Below are 17,969 nucleotides of genomic sequence, written 5' to 3' on the forward strand. Positions count from 1 at the left end.
TATTCAAAAGCAATACATTTATATCAACACAAAACCCATTAGGATACCAGTGTGTTTAATGATTAGTGGCAGGTAAAACCTCTTGACTCAAATCATATCACAGCTGGCAACTGTACAAGATTAGTAGGAAAAAGTAAATACAATTGCCTTGCACTCAGCCCTCCATCTTGCCATAGACTGTGGCCTTCAAGATCTCCCCTCCTTTATAATTTTTAAAATTTCATTTAGTTTCACGGTGGAAGATGTAGGCGAGCATTCAGAACAGATTTCTCCAAAGACCACACAATCAAATGAGGAAAGAGAACCCAGAAAATGTCAGCTACACAAAAAATAATGTCAAGATTGAACCTCTTTGCTTTTTACTGCTTTTCAACTTGCCTTAATGCTTTTCCACTTTCCCATGAATGGGGAGAGCGAAATGGAATGTGGAGAATGTATGCAGAGATTGGGAGAGCATGGAAGCCATCAAGGTCACCACTGCAGGTTCTGGAGGAGGAGGAGGAGGAGGAGGAGGAGGAGGAGGAGGAGGAGGAGGAGGAGGAGAAGAAGAAGAAGAAGAAGAAGAAGAAGAAGAAGAAGAAGAAGAAGAAGAAGAAGAAGAAGAAAAAGAAGAAGAAGAAGAAGAAGAAGAAGAAGAAGAGCTTAATAATAATAATAATAATAATAATAATAATAATAATAATAATAATAATAATAATAATAATACGATCTTGAGGGACTTTCAAATATAGATGGATCACCTTTTGGAACACAATACGCCAGATATTATGGCTGCCGAGGGTGAAAACACAATTTATTGAGATCGCTGTACCAGGAGACACCAGAGTTGAAGAAAAAGAACTGGAAAAAAAATCACAAAATATTGCAACCTGGCCATCGAAACAATGCGATTATGGATGAAACATGTCACAGTGATACCCATTGTCATCGGGGCACTTGGTACCATGTCCAAGAATTTTACAAAACACATTGAGAAATTGCAACTTTGTGTAATAACAACAGCAGAACTGCAAAAAACGGCATTACTCAGAACATTGTACATCTTAAGAAGGTACCTGGTTGATATCTAGGCACTGGCAGCAACCCGTATCAACCATTAGCACCAGTCACTGGTATTTGTGATACATTTTTAAATGCTCAGTTGACTGAGTTTCATGTTTAATGAATAAAAGAGATATAACAGTAAAGGTAAAGGTCCCCTTCGCACATACGTGCTAGTCGTTTTTGGCTCTAGGGGGTGGGGCTCATCTCCATTGCAAAGAGCCAGAGCTGTCCAAAGACGTCTCCATGGTCATGTGGCCAACACCAAAGGCACATGGAATGCTGTTCCCTTCCCACCAAAGGGGTCCCTATTTTTCTAATTGTATTTTTTATGTGCTTTCGAACTGCCAGGTTGGCAGAAGCTGGGACAAGTAACAGGAGCTCACTCCGTTACACGGTGCTAGGGATTCAAACTGCTGAACTGCCAACCTTTCTGATCGACAAGCTCAGCGTCTTAGCCACTGAGCAACTGCATCCCTCAAAAGAGATATAATAATAATCATATTTGGAGATATTGTTGTCAAGAAAACTGCATAGAAGAAAAAGAAGAAAATTTTCCAGATGTTGCTTAGTTCAGGGTAGTAATATTACATTATGCCAGAAGCTTGGATGTATAATGTATGTACAAAATGAACAGCTATAACAGTAGCAACATGTCCTGATTGGTGGATCAGAGTTTTCTTTTTTTTACCAAGGGCTGCCCAAATGAATCCACTTAAATCTAGAATTATCAATCAGTGCATTGTGGGAGTAGAAGCAAAAAAAAAAGAAAGAAAAGGGATGAGTGGAAGAAAGTTTGAGAACATCTCTTCAGGCACAGGTCTTTATACTCAGCACCCCATCTTCTCTTTGCAGACTCCATTTAGCTGCTTGCCAGTAGATGGAGTAGTTAAATCATCTGTCTGTCATCCATCTCTTTTGACCTGTTTCTAAATGACCAATATCCACACTGTTAAATCCTCACCTCCTGGCTTCAAAGTACCTTTGGCAGCTACACCATTCTTGTTCTGGACCAGGAGTTTGAGCACAGAACAGCATGTGCTTTTCAGAGGCCCAATGTCTCAGAAATATGACTTCTCAGATATTTGGCTTCCTAATGGACAGAGGCTTCCTAATGTGAGGTCTGAAACCATAAATCTGCCCAGGTGTTTGGGTTGTGTTTGAGTAGAGAAGTGTGCCTAATAGCGTAGGACCCTGAATGGACAATAGCAAAGAAGGAGTTCTTTACATTCTTTTCCACCACCCCCTCCTTTCATTCCCATGTATGTGCCTGTGTGTATTTCATTGCTCACTCAACAATGGGGAGTAATGCTTTCGTTCCTTTGCTTTTTTACCCCGTAATGTTCATATTCCCTCAGCACTCAAACAAGCTCTTCTAAATGGCTTGTTGGGTCCTGAGATGGACCTGCTGTAAATCACCCCCTCCCACCCAAAAACCCTCAGTGGAATTTCCACCAGGGGACCGTTAATTGTTACCAAATGTGGTTAGCATTATGCAGTGACGTTAAACAAAACCAGATGTTGTCCCTTAGTGAATAGCCAAAGGAATCTGCAATTTAACAGAGGCACTATTGGTGGATTAAGACACCATGGGTGCAACTGTGCTGCACCATGGGGGCAATGTGAAATCCATGGGTTATTCAAGCTCTGATCTGCATGTTGGCTCAGTCTGAATGGGTCAAGTCAATTCAGAAGAACCTTGGCAAATCCTCTGAGTATCCTAAGACTTTTCTTTGCATTTTCTTCTTCTTTCTTTCTTTCAACATCTTCTTCTAGTCACATCTTTTCCCTTCAGTTAGCTTTCCAGGCTCCGTTCATAATTGCCTTCTTCATCTGGAAGATGGAAAGTGGATGATATATCTATTCCTTAATGGAGTGAAGGTGGCCTTCTCATTAGGGAAGATTAACTCATAGGTCATATTATGTTAAATTGATTAAAGGAGGTACTGGCTGCGTGGATAATAATGTGAGAGCAATAAAGGGATGGGAAGGAAGCTATTTCCAATGTGAGATTTCACCCTCCTGCACCTTCCAACTCACTCATTTATGGATCCTGCTGCCTTTCAGGAGCTGGGGAAACGTCAGAGAGAGGGTTGTTAGGCCTACATAATGACAAGCTATTAAAGATACAGGCAGTGATCCAACTTAAAATGTTAATGCTTGTTGAAGGTGGGGTCCCATTTATTAATTACGGGATATACTACAGCAATTGCTTGCTATCAACTGAGATCATTTCAGATGGTCTTAAAACAGCAGAAAACCAGAGTCTATCCTGCTATCCCCATGGATGGCCAGAGCTTTTATCCCAAAGATACTTTTTCGAGAGACAACTGGACTTTCTTGTTTTTCTTTTGAAGATGTTTCGCTTCTTATCCAAGAAGCTTCTTCAGCTCTGTCTGGATGGTGAGAAATGGAAGGATTTATACTCCTTGCAGACAGCTGGTCATTTGCATCCTTTTTAGAGAGTCCTTGAGGCCACTTGGTAGTTTGTCTGTGTCCTCTGGGGTACCTGAGTGGTGCAAATGGGTGTGGAGCCTTCTTGGAACTGCTGAAAGGACTGTGTGGTAGGCTGGAGATAGATGATGTCATATCCTTCACCCTCTGTTGAGAGAGGCCTGTTCAGTTTTGACATAGATGGCCTCTTTGTACCCCTCTTTCAAACCACCCAAATGTGGACTTTGCTGCCTTCAAAACCTCATCTATTTCTTTGGTGGACAGAAACAAGCCAGAACATCAGGAAAGCAGTTCCCAAGGACCATCTTCGGCATAAAATGAAGTTGGTTGCATCTTGGTGAATTTAAAAGTGCAACTCAATTATGTATGCAGATGGGGAGGGAGGCCGGGAGGAACAGAGTGCATCATTTAAAGGAAATAAAAAAGAGGAGAAAACTGGTTCAAGTGCTTCAGGTCTCTGCTGAGACTTATCTCCTAAACCAGAATACATTGTCTGCCATTCTGTCTGGGATTTTTCTCCTCCACCCACTGCCACCTTCTTTCCTTGGCTGTTTTCCAGCTCCTAGTTTTGGCTACTTCTTTTTCTGGCATTGTTTCAGCTTTTCCTGTAGTTATTGCTTAGGGTCCATACGTCCCACCCTGATTTCCCTTGGATTCGAATCTACCCGATTTGGAAGCATTTCAGATACATTTGGACTTTTTTAAAAAAAACTCTTTTTCTGATCCCTCCATCTGTCCCACCTCCAACTCCATGCAAGAAGCCATGAAGTTCAAAGACCTTTTTCGCTTCCTACTTGCCAAGGTTCTGCTCAGAATGAAATTGCCAGGGTGTAGATAGTTGGGTAAAATGATGATGGAGGAAGAGGAGGAGGAGGAGGAGGAGGAGGAGGAGGAGGAGGAGGAGGAGGAGGAGGAGGAGGAGGAGGAGGAGGAGGAGGAGGAGGAGGAGGAGGAGGAGGAGGAGGAGGAGGAGGAGAAGGAGAAGAAGAAGAAGAAGAAGAAGAAGAAGAAGAAGAAGAAGAAGAAGAAGAAGAAGAAGAAGAAGAAGAAGAAGAAGAAGAAGAAGAAGAAGAAGAAGAAGAAGAAGAAGAAGAAGAAGAAATAGTTTGAGAAGAAACTTTGCAAAGGAAGATGGGTTATTAAAAAAATTGAGTCAAATACATAGCAAACACTTGAAAACTTCTTAGTTGTATGGCAGGAATTTCTCATTGTCTTCCTCTCATTTGAAATGGTAGCCATCTCAGCTAGCTGTTGTGATGGGATTCTAAGAACCAGAGGGCAGAAGATAGCAAGAAGTCCCACCAACGGGAGTGTAGATTGGCTCCTGAAGCACAGGATGATGCTATCTCTAAAGGTTCAGTCACTGGGCTGAGATGGCCTTTCCTAATCAAAATCAAACCGGACTGGCTCACAAGTAGAGGTCAGTGTCACACAATCTCAGTGACAGGGTAATAGAACCAGTTTGAGATTCAAATTTTTTACTACTGGTCCTGTGGGCACAGCTTGGTGGGCTTGGCTTGGCTTGTTGGGTATGGCTTGGTTGGCGTGACAAGGGGAAGGAAACTGTAAAATCTCCATTCCCTCCCCACTCCTGGGGGAAGGATACTGCAAAATCCCCATTCTCTCCCCACCCCACTAACCAGAGGGGGTGTGGTTTCATGTGCCGCCTTCACCCCATGGATGGGGCTTTGCTTGTTTGCGCAACATAGTTTCTGACATACCGCAGACTGGTGCCAGTCCACAGACCAGGGGGGTTGGGGACCCCTGCCCTAGAAGCTGATCCCCTGTAAAGTGTTGATAATTCTACTGCATCTTTATATTGATGGGGACTGAATCTTCCCCACACAGAACACAAAGAATGCAACTTGTGTTGGTCCAGCATCCGGACTGAACCTGTGGAATATCAGCCTTGGGTATCAGCATTCCAACTAACCAACTTCAAACCATTAAACTCCGAGACAAACATTTTCTCAAAGTTCCATTTTTATTAGAGTTGTCATATTGGCACATCTGGGAAAACCCAAATCTGAGAGTTCCAGGTTTTCCCTTTCCAAAAGCAAATAAAAAATCCATGCCCTACACCCACCAATCCATCCTATGGTCATCAAACATCATCCCACCTGGAGACCTTCCTCCAGACCCTCCTCTCCAGGTGCAGGGCAACATGACCTTGAGTCTCTGAGAAAGAATGTTGTTGGGTCTAGTCTTCCACTTCTCTATGAAATCCCACCTCTCAAATTCCCAGGCACTGAATGTGGCAGCCTTGAAGTGTCCAAGTAAAATATGGCTCCCAACGCTGACATTGGGAAGGACAAAACCAATATTACCTAAGACTGATCAACCATAAGCATCTGGACCTGCAGGTGAGGATGACATAAGGTATTCCACCACAATTCCAGGCGAGTAGGAAGTAGAGGAAAACAGAGGAAATCTATTTGGTCACTTGCCAAGCAACAGAGTAAACATTCTGATTAGTGACAGCTGGCTGCAGCCTGTTTAAAAAACCACTCACTTTACCTTTGGTTCTCTTTGCTGGAAACAACATCTGGGTCATGTGTGATTCATGCATGCAATTCTACTTTTGGACCTTAAGCCCTTGGATGGGCTGAGAACCTTGACCTGGTTCTTAAAACTTGGACCAACTGGGGACAGTTCTGCTACATGGTCCTCTCTGAAAACAAACTTTACAGAAAATGCAGAATTGGAAGAGACCTTGACATACAGAGTTGGAAGAGACCTTGGAGGTCTTCTAGTCTAACCTCCTCCTCAAGCCAGAGACCCTATATCATTTTACACAATCTCTTCTTTAAAAACCTCCAGTGAATTGAATTGTTCTGTCAGAAAATATCTCCTAATTTCTAGGTTGGATCTCTCCTTGATTAATTTCCACCCATTGCTTCTTGTCCTTGCCTCCCATGGTTTTGGAGAATAAGTTGACCGCTCTTTTTTGTGGCAGCCTCTTAGACATTTGAAAACAACTATCATATCACCTCTAGTCCTTCCTTTCATAAAACTAGGTTGACCCCTTTAAATACATGGTAAATTTATTTAAAGTATGCAGGTGCTTTGAAGAATATCACTTTCTTCATGGCAGTTCCTTAGATATTGGAAGACTATTATCAAGTCATCTCTAGTCCTTCTTTCCACTAGACTAGACATACCCAATTCCTGCAACCATTCTTCATATGTTTTATCCTCCAGTCCCCTAATCATCTTTGTTAACCTTCTCTGCACTCTTCCCAGAGTCTCAACATCTTTTTCACATCCTGGTGACCAAAACTGGATGCAGTATTCCAAGCATGGTCTTATCAATGATTTATAAAGTGATACTAACATTTCATTTTGACAAGCCTTTGCTTTTTTTGACATTCCTTGCTACAGGGGTCATTCTGTCGCCTGAAAGCAAAACTGATAATCTTCCCAGAAATCATTGTTCAGGGTGGCTGAAACCCTTCTAAGACCATAAGTGACTTCCTATACATATATTGACAAGATAGCCAGCACTATCTATTCGATAGTACTCAGTAACGGACTTCCACCATTGGCTTCTGGAAACTACAAATGGTTTTGATCAAAAGAGAATCAAATATTAGCCAATGCAGTCCTAGGCTGCATAAACAAAGGGATAGAATCAAAATCACGTGAAGTGTTGATACCACTTTATAATGCCTTCGTAAGGCCACATTTGAAATACTGCATCCAGCTTTGGTCACCATACCATGAAAAAAGATGTTGAGATTCCAGAAAGAGTGCAGAGAAGAAGAAAAAAGATGATTAGGGAGCTGGAGGCTAAAACATATAAAGAACGGTTGCTGGAATTGGGTCTATCTAGTTTAATGAAAAGAAGGACTAGGGGTGACATGATAGCAGGGTTCCAAAACACTATCTCAGGGACTGCCACAAAGAAGAGGGAGTCAAGCTAATCTCCAAAGAACCTGAAGGTAGGACAAGAAGCAAAGGATGGGAACTCATCAAGGAGAGAAGCAACTTAGAACTAAGGAGAAATTTCCTGATAGTTAGAACAATTAATCAGTGGAACAACTTGCCTCCAGAGGTTGTAAATGCTCCATCACTGGAAGTTTTTAAGAAGAGATTGGATAACCATTTGTCTGAAATGGTGTAGGGTTTCCTACCTAGGCAGGGGGTTGGACTCTAAGGTCCCTTTCAACAATGTTATTAAGCCGGAACGGTTAATGGGAGGAGGCAACGTTTCCTGAATAATAGTGAAAATGTGAAGCCAGAGGCAGAGGCTGGTTTGAAAAATCAACCAATTCCCTTCCCCTGGTGGGGTCTGCAGTACATCATGCAAAACAGAACACCCTTAATTTAGGTTTTAATAGCTGCAACTCTCTAGTGGCTGAGAGAAGGATATAAATTCTGCCGCAGTATTGGATTAGAAGAGAGGCCGTGGCAATTTATTTTACCTGTTGTATTGATTTAGCTCCAGCAGATAATGTCCTGACATGAAACAGTGGAAATGAAACCCCTGCATGGAGCTTCGGTGTGCTTTGGATGAAGCTCTGATAGGTTCCTTTGAAAGGACTGTGTTTCTTAGAGGTGTAGCGCATGCTTTCTGAAAGAGGGAAAAATAGAGGCAGGAGGACGGTGACCGATGATGGAAGTAACCAAAGGGGTTGTAGCTAGGGAGTACCTGGTAAGGAAGTTAAAAGAGCATCTGTGTTACTTAATTTGAGATTGACTCACTGAAGAGGTGCTTGGGTGTCCTTCACGCCAATCTCCAGACACCAGAGGTGCGTATTCAGTAGGTTCTGACTGGTTCTGGAAAACTGGTAGCAGAAATTTTGAGTAGTTTGGAGAACCAGCAAATGCCACCTATGAACTGGACCCACCCCATCTATTCTCTGCCTCCCATTGAGTCCCAGCTGATCGGCTGGGTCTTCTTTGGTTGCCCTGCACAGGAGAATGGAGCTGGAAAGCAGGTTAGTGGGTTGGGGAGGGAAGGGAAGGGGGATTTTGCAGTAATCTTCCCCTGCCATGCCCACCAAGTCATGCGCACCAAGCCACACCCACCAAGCCACACCACACCCACCAAGCCATGCCCACAGAACTGGTAGTAAAAATTTTTTGAATCCCACCACTATATGACACCAAATATTACAAAGCTGCTTCCAAGAATGGTAAGTTCAGACATGGCAAATGACTTCCCTCCAGCATTTTAGCTGCACAAGTGGGCGATTTCTGGATAAAGTGGACTTGCAATTTCTCTGACTGGTTAGCCCTCAGCTGCTGGTTAAAAATACAGGGAGTTGCGGCCAGATACACCTTATGTTTTGTCATTGCTTCTAGTAGATCCCAACGTCTCCCTATTCAGGTGGTGGATTTATGTAGGCATGTAGTTGTGCTATATCTAAAAAGTCCAGCTAAGAGGCTGAAAAATAAGTAAGGCTGATCTGGGAAGCTAAGCTGGATTAGCCTTGGTTATTCCTTGGATGAGGGACCATCCAAAGTTGTAGGCTAGATTAGAAATTCAGAAAGAACCCCAAAAGAAATGAATGGCAAACCACTTCTGTATCATGCCAAGAGCCCCACAAAGAAAGGGGCCAGGCTTTGAACTGCTCTTACCTAAAAAAAAGTGGTGCAGTGGTGAGAGTGCAGTACTGCAGGCTACTTCTGCTGATTGCCAGCTGCCTGCAATCTGGCAGTTCAAATCTCGCCAGGCTGAAGGTTGACTCAGCCTTCCAGCCTTCCAAGGTGAGTAAAATGAGGACCCAGAGTGTTGGGGGCTAGAGGCCGACTCTATAAAAGCGCTTAGAGAGGGTTGTAAAGCACTGTGAAGCGGTATATAAGCCCAAGTGCTATTGCTATCAGCCATGGACAACCCTGAATAGAATTCTCACCTCACAAGGCATCTGCTGGGACACACCGTAAACAGAGCATAGAATCCTCCCTTCAGTGTGACTGCGAGGTCCCACACTGAACTGTACATCACATCATGACAGGCTGTAAGATAAGGCATCTACAATATTTTATTTTTTAAAAAATATAAACAACACTGTGCTTCAAAGATTAGATGGCCTAGGCCTGTGATGGCAAACATATGGCACGTGTGCCACAGGTGGCACACAGAGCCATTTGTGCTGGCACGTTAGCTGCAGGCAAACTTACCTCACTGTGCATGTACATGCCTTACAGCTGATTTTCAGCTGGTTTGAGGCCTTTTTCAGCCTCCCAGAGGCTTGAGGAAGGCTTCTGCAGGCTTTTCAGGATGAAAACTAGGTCCGTTTTCTTACTTCCTGTTTTTCCGGAAATACTAGAAGTGATGAAACGGGCCTGGTGTGAGGTGCAATGCAGGTAAGGAAGCGGTGGGGGGGGGATGAGGGGTGTGTGGGGATTGCGTGCGCATGTGTAGGAGGTGTGTGGGGGGGCACCCATTGCCTTCTGGGTGCTGGCACACGAGTGTGAGTATGCACGCGCACGCACAATTTTTGGCACAGGAGCCCAAAAAGGTTAGACCACCTCTGGCTTAGGCATTGGTATTTGAACATAGATCTTTTTAATATTTATATTTTTATTGGGTTATGCTAACCTAGATGAAATGCTAATATATATCATTGGTCCATGTGTGCGCCATACACTAAATAAATAAATAAACTCTGCATGGATGTATTCATGAGATCCCCAGAAATCATGTCTGACCTTAGACTTAAGGGGTAAAGATAAATTATCTAGCTTGGCTACTAACTCTTCCCTTCATCTAATTTCCCTCGTGGTTTTTTTATGGTTTTCTCCCATGGAAGTCCCCAGCTGTAATGGAATGCATCAGTGGCCTTGAAGAAAGAGGAGGGGAGATGCTGCCTAGGTAAGAGAGGCAGGAGTCTTAATGGTCACAGAAAGAATCTTTCAATCAATCAATCAATCAATCAATCAGCATAGAGCTGGAAGGGAGCTTGGAGGTTTATAGGTTTACAGATTAACAGAGTTGGAAGGGATCTTGTAGGTCACCTAGTCCAACCCCCCGCCCAACTAGGAGACTGTACACCATTTCTGACAGATGGCAATCCAGTCTCTTCTTGAAAGCCTTCAGTGATGAAGCCCCCACAACTTCTGAAGGCAACTTCTGTTCCACTGGCTGATTGTTCTCACTGTCAGAAAATGTATCCTTATTTCCATGTTGAATCTCTCCTGGATCATTTTCCATCCATTGTTCCTTGTCTGGCCTTCAGGTGCTTTAGAAAATAGATTGACCCCCTCCACCTCTCTGTGGTAGCCCCTCAAATATAGGAAGACTGCTATCATGTCTCCCCTGGTCCTTCTCTTCACTAGACTAGCCATGGCCAGTTCTTCTAGTCCAACCCCCTGCTCAATCAGGAGACCCTATACCATTTCAGACAAGTGGCTGTCCAGTCTCTTCTTAAAAGCCTCCAGTGATGGAGCACCCACGACTTCTGGTGGCAAGTTGTTCCACTGTTTATGTTTCTCCTTAATTCCATGATGCTTCTCTTCTTGATCTTAGGTTGGTCAATGCCAGTGAGAGGATATATTTTGAGACAACTGGTCATTAAACATACTGCTTCACTGGCAGGGACATTAACTAGTTTTGTGTGTGCAGATGCACCTTGCTTGCTTATTATAAGGATGGGGTTTTTAACTCCTTTTTATATATCACCTTTTGTGTCCCTTTGGAATCAGGTGCCAAGTAAATAAAAACACAAGTAAATAAACCTAATTATAAACCTAATTAATTATGTTTGTTGTGGATGTCTTAACCAGCTGCATGTTGTGTTGAACTGACATCTTTGTGATTCAGTGGCATACAAAGAGAATAAAAAACAATAAAACGTGACAATCCTTTGAATAATTCTGAAAAATGCTGTATCAATCATTTAATAATACAAATGAATTACATGCAATCTCTGCCACGATTCTGCTACAAACTACAATTTTTGCCCTTCCATTATCCTTTCTCTCCCCTCAAGCACTTCTATTATAGTGAAAAAGATCTGACTTTAAATGTTTTTTCCAAAGTTGATTTGCATTGTAAATTTCATGGCTTCCTGACCAGTGGGAAGCCACGGGACTAAAAACTGCAAGGAAGGAAGGGAGTACTCATTGAGTACAATGTAACAATGAATTGGGAGAGGGATTCTTATGTCTGAATTAGAATAAAGTGTTTGACCTCCAAGGTACCTTCCAGCTTTTATTATTCTATGTTTATTCTTCAGACTTTCGTTGTTGTTGTTCACATTCATTTTGTTTCGTCTGGAATTGCACCCTAATTATAGATCCAAGACTCACTGTGTGGGAATCATCAGTTCTTCTACTGTACTCTTAGCCTCTTACTTAACCCTAAACCTAACCTTCAAAACAAAGTTTTTCAACCTCAAAACTTACCACATTTATGTCTATGGAGATTCTCAGTCATCCAGGTCCTGGTTGTCCCAAAGGTGCTTTTTCATCAGTACCTGTCAAAATCTTATCTAAGTCAGTCAATTTATCATAGAAACCTTCTGTTTGAAAATCTTTATCATACCTTGAATGTATTTGCACATATGAAAACCAATTCATCTTTATACCTTGTTCCTTTAGTTGTTGCAAAGATTTGAGTTCACCCTTTTCATTCAATATTTCCCCATATCTAACTGTTTGTTCCTTCTTGTATATTATAGGATAGGAAAATGCTTCAATAGTCGATAACCAGACTGGAATTTTCAAATAACATTGTCTTTTAATCTTCTCCCAGTTTAACCACAGAGACTCCCGTATATGATGTCTTCTAAAATACCCCTGTATTTTGGTTCCCTTATACCATAAAAAAGCGTGCCACTCCAACAACAAATCATGTCCTTCTAATGTCAACCAAAGGTGCTTTTTTAAAGACTTCCTTGTTTTTCTTTGAAGACATTTTGCTTCTCATCCAAGAAGCTTCCTCAGCTCTCCATCTCTTCTCTTCAGCTTGAAAAAGCTTCTTGAATGAGAAGTGAAACATCTTCAAAGAAAAACAAGAAAGTCCAGTTGCCTCTTGGAAAAATACCTTTGGGATTACCACATTTATAGGGTTTTAAGTTTATATGCTTCTTCTTCAGGACTCCATTTGAGGAATTTCTTGTGATATTTTTTTCAGAGAGGAATACTGGGGGGAAAGCCAAGGTCACACCAACTCAGTGATAGTGATGGAGCCAAGATGGTTGATTGGGGCTAAGGAACAGCTGCCAGAATGCCTTAGATTTTGTGTGAGAGAGAGAAAGAAGGAGGGAGGGAGAAAGAGAGGTGGGGGGAAGCTGAAGGAGGAAGTAAGAATATTTCCTGCCTGGCTACTGAAGTAAACTCTTCATTGGTAGGCACTTGCTCTGTTAAAATGGCTAATTGAATGTGAACAATTCAGGAACAATGGGTACCCACAAGCATTTGTTACAAGGAAAAAGGAAGATATTGGCACACCCTGCCATACATCAAAAGCATTTCACTAGCACATAGCTTCCAAAAGCTGCAAGTGGGCATTGCACACTGCCCAGAGGCTACCATATCAGACAAGGCAAGTTATGCATTGTAAGGATCACTTGGAGGTGGGAGTTACTTCCAGTATGATCTACCGGATCTCCTGCATGGATTGCTCCTGTGGCTATGTAGGACAGATGAGGGGGAAGCTAACCACCGGACTGCAAAAATACACGTCAGACAAGGAGACCCAAACTCAATGGTAACTCGCAATGAACAAGGACATACATTCAATTTTGCAGCTACTAAGATTGTCAGATGAGCCAGGGATGTGATTGAAGCCTGAGAATAGGGGCCCCTTGTCAGTCAACAGGAGTGCTGATTTACCACCTACTTATCAAGAATTTAGAAGGTGAGGGCTTGGCCACACAAGAAAATGACAGTGGACAACTTAATAGCCACCCATCAACACCCCCAATCAACTACTAAAAGCCACACACAACCAGGCACCACACACTCATCTAGAGAGAAGTTCTCTGAGAATAGGCATGAGTCCAAAAGCTTGGAAGACAAAATGTCATGCCCCTGTTGGAGTCTGACTCTGAGGGAGAGGTGGAACAGCTGACAGGGAGTGGGAGTGTGGCTCTGGTGGTTGTGGAGGAAACTGGGGAAGGGCACAGGCTGGATGGGCATTCAGAGGAAGACCCAGGCCCATCCCCTCTTCCTCCTAGGGCACGCAGGGAGGAGTGGATAAGGGAGAAACGTGAGTGGCATGGTCTATGGGGGAGGAAGGGGCCCTGATCCCCTTCATGGGCTGAAGCTGAGAGGACTGGTTAAAAAGACAAACTGCGCATGGCAAGGCTGCTGGAAGCAAAGCGTGCATTATTCTTGTCGGAGCTTATCTGTGTTTTGGCTTCCTCCCAACTGTGGTTGCTAAGTTATCTGGTAGAAGTCAGCAATTAATCATCCTTGCCTGCTGTAGCAATTCCTTCAGTGTGGTTTGTGTTGGTTTTTTTTATTTCGAATGAACTTTACTTTGAGTGTGGACTGCATTTACTTCCTCCGTAAACTGTTTTCTTTAAGAGTTTGATTTCCAGCTGAGGATAATTGGACATTGGGGCCAAGTTGGAGGCATTAAAGGAACTTTATTCGATTTTTGTGACTTGGTTTTATTTTGGTGTCACGCCCCGGGTCATCACACAAAACCTTTGGTCCCGGTGACGAAACCAGATGAGATCCTGCAACATTATCCCGGGACGCTTATGTTCCCCTTCATTCATGAAAATGGCTACAGGTTGAAAGAGCTGGATCAGTGCATTGAGAGAGCAACCTCCGGGTTCAAAAGGAGGGAAGAATCAGATCATCTGCAAATGGGAAAAGCTTTACTTTCCCTGACTGCCATTTTGTAGAACCCGGAGAGTGATAATATTGTATGCTGAACTTGAAATTCCTGCAAGCTGCAGCCTTTTTCCCTCCCTCCCTCCCTTACTGTTCCTAGCCCCCAAGGTGGAGAAAGATTCAAAAACCGATTAGGCAGCTTCAGAAAGCAAGGTAGCTGGCAGAGCTGTGACATATGAATTACAACTGGGCGACCTGGTGAAATTCATTATTTGAAGCAGAGATCCAATTTCACTGGGGCTTTGATAAGTGGAGTCCCTACACTCATGCCTCAAGGTCAAAAATATGTCCCCGTTGAGTAAAGAGAGCCTCCTGGGCCACAGAGTTGAATTCCTCGATGTCATCATTTTCTGTCTCTTTGTCCGAACCTCTTTATCCGAGGGGGGAAAAAAATCTGTCAAAAAAGTATCTTCCTGTTCTAATAGTTTCCCCCTCCCCTTGATTGAACTCAGTGTTGTTGATGACAAGAAACTGAACTGTGGAACATCTGGGAAATTTATTTTCATTTTTCCAAGTCCGGAACATCTTACATTAAAAAGAGAAAACACAACACTTACAACTAGTCTAATGATAAAGAAAGCTTTTTAAAAACTAGCCAGGGAGTATAAACATCAACATGCAGAAGGAATTTAAAATGGCTGGCTGAGGAATTCTCGGAATTGAAGTCAAGACTATTGTATGTACAAAAATGGAAGGACACTTCAAATCCCACCATGGACAAGTGGTTGTAGAAGCAGATGGAGTTGTCTGAAATGGCAAAATTGGCTATTTTGATTAAAGAAAAAAAAATTATGTACTTTTGTTTCCACATGGAGACGGCCTCTGAACTTTGTTCTTGAAGTAGAAAAGAATAAAACTTTGATTTTAGATTTTAACTATTAGACTGATAAGATTCTTATAGAAATGGCTAGTTTATAGTATTATGAAAAAACAAAAAACTGTGATTTGATGTTAATGCCCCATTTTACTGCAACAGGGGGAGTCAGAAGTCAGTATTTCTTTTTCTTTTTCCTAATCCTTCCTCACTTTTCTTCCCTCCTTCCTCCCCATTGTTTTCCTATTTTCTTTCGTATTTTATATCTTATTTTATCTTATAACTCAATAACGAGAAAAAAAGAAGTTGCCAAGTTTGGAAGACATCTGTTATATAGCATTTGAGACCCCTGAAAGTAGCGGTCTGGATAGTTTTTTCATTGGTCAGGAACAAACTGGCCATTGTACATGATCCATCAAAATTGTGGCATACCAGTAATTGTTCTCGACTCTGCTGTTCCCCACATTCTCAGTTTCCATAGTCTCCATCTGTTCAAAGTTTTCCATATTCCGTATTGGAGATGGGACTCAGGCATAGGTTCTTCCATAAAGTTGCTCTAATTCTCACTATAATTCAAGTTATGGCATTGTTCCATTCAATGGGTTCTGGATTCGATGTCTGGAGAAGGCAATGGGATTGGGTCTAGGATAACTCAGCACAGCCAACTCAGCATGGACAACTCTTCATGGTCAACTTGTTGTGGCCAACTTGCCGCGGGGCAACTTGCCATTGCCAACTCGTTATGAGACAAATCGCCGCTGGAAAAGAGTTACACTAATATCATAGAAATGGTGAAATAGAATCATTAAAGAAAGAATGCCAAAGGAGGGATAAAACAAAATGGAAATGACAAAAATTAAGACAAGAGAGAGAGAGAGACAGAGAGAGAGAGAGAGAGAGAGATAAAAATCCATAGCATGCCAACTTTAGTAAATCTCAACTCTTTCCCAAATCTTATTTTCCCCATAATTCTCTGTTCTACCAAGAGTTGATCTGAGATTATTATCCTTAAAACAAGGACTGTGACATTTGCTAAGCCTGATTTTTTCCCTTCAGAAAGGCCTATTTGCACGTCAGTTCTCATGTTAGCAAAGGAAACATTTCAGAATAATAGAGTTGGAAGGACCATTGTCTGGTTTGGTTCTGCAACCCAACAGGACAGACACAGACTTCAGAGAGTAATTAGGACTGCAGAAAAAACAATTGCTACCAACCTACCTTCAATCAAGGACCTGTATACTGCACGAGTCAAAAAGAGGGCTTTGAAAATATTTACAGACCCCTCACATCCTCGACATAAATTGTTCCAACTCCTTCCCTCAAAACGACACTATAGAGCACTGCACACTAGAACAACTGGACACAAGGACAGTTTTCCCCCGAAAGCCATCACTCTGCTAAACAAATAATTCCCTCAACCCTGTTCAACTATTACAAAGTCTGCACTACTATTACTGTTAATCTTCTCATCACTCCTGATAGCCCATCCCCTCCCACCTGTGACTGTATGGCTGTAACTTTGTCACTGGTATACTTACTTTATATTTATATTGACTGTTTCCTAGTATGATTGATTGCTTATTGTACCCTATGACTATCATTAAGTGCCGTACCTTATGATTCTCGACTCCTGACGAATGTATCTTTTCTTTTATGTATACTGAAAGTATTTACACCAAGACAAATTCCTTGTGTGTTCAATCACACTTGGCCAATAAAGTATTCTATTCTATTCTATTCTATTCTATTCTATTCTATTCTATTCTATTCTATTCTATTCTATTCTATTCTATTCTATTCTATTCTATTCTATTCTATTCTATTCTATTCTTAGTCTAGTCTAGTCTAGTCTATCAAGACCAATGTTCTGCTTAAGTAAGATGACCCTATACTATTTCAAACAAATGGTATCCATCATCAGACGTTGGCAATCATGTTGGTGATCCTATTTTTATCAACAGCCTCATGAAAAAGTGCTGCTGAGTTTTGTCCAAACTTGGATTTTGAAGCCATGATGTTCTTCCTCTGGCTGGACCTCATTTGCTGTCAATCTTTCCCTGGAGGATTAAGTGAAGGATGTCGTATTTTTCTGGGTGTCGCACCACACATCCAAAATATTCTAACTTTCGCTTTTTTATGGTTTTGATGATTTACCTTGGCTTTCCCAGGCAACTCATCACCTCCTCATTTCTGATTCTGTCAACCCAACTTATACGGAACAGCTGCCTGTAAATCCACATTTCAAATACTTCTAGTCTCTTCAAGTGGCTTTCTGTCGAAGACCAACTCTCCACTCCATAGAGCAGGATAGAAAAGATATAGCATCTGACAAGCCTGATCTAGGTGCTTAAGCCACAAAACGTAGAAGATCCAAAGTCTTTCATGCCGACCTAACTTAATCTAGGAATAATTGAGCAGACTTGCTGTCAGAAATGCTAAACTCGTAAAAAACAATCAAGGAGCGAAAGAAATGAGATGAGGTTTGAGCTTTCTCCTGCCCAGCTCAGAAAAGCTCTTAGTTCTTTCAAAGTTCCAAGATTTTTTTTGCAAGCTAAGAATGCTAGGCATCTGAGCAGTAGCAAAGCCACGGCAGGCAAACAAATAATTCTCTGATTATTCCCACACTGGAAGCATCAGGTGGTGATGTACTTCCTGAAATGGTGTTGGCGCTCCTAAAGATGTGTTTAATTTTAAATACTGATATATTGTTTTTAAATGGCAATGTGTGAAACTATCCAGGCAGATGCCGAGATTCTGGTGAGCCGGGAAGACAAATTTGCATGCAAATCTGGAAAATCTTCTAGTCCAACCCCCTGCTAAAGGCAGGAGCCTCATTTTATGTATACTGAAAGTATTTACACCAAGA

The sequence above is a fragment of the Notechis scutatus genome, chromosome 4 (genome assembly GCF_049901735.1).
Source record: "Notechis scutatus isolate UNSWTSFEM ecotype Mainland chromosome 4, rNotScu1.2, whole genome shotgun sequence".
Classification (NCBI taxonomy): Eukaryota; Metazoa; Chordata; class Lepidosauria; order Squamata; family Elapidae; genus Notechis; species Notechis scutatus.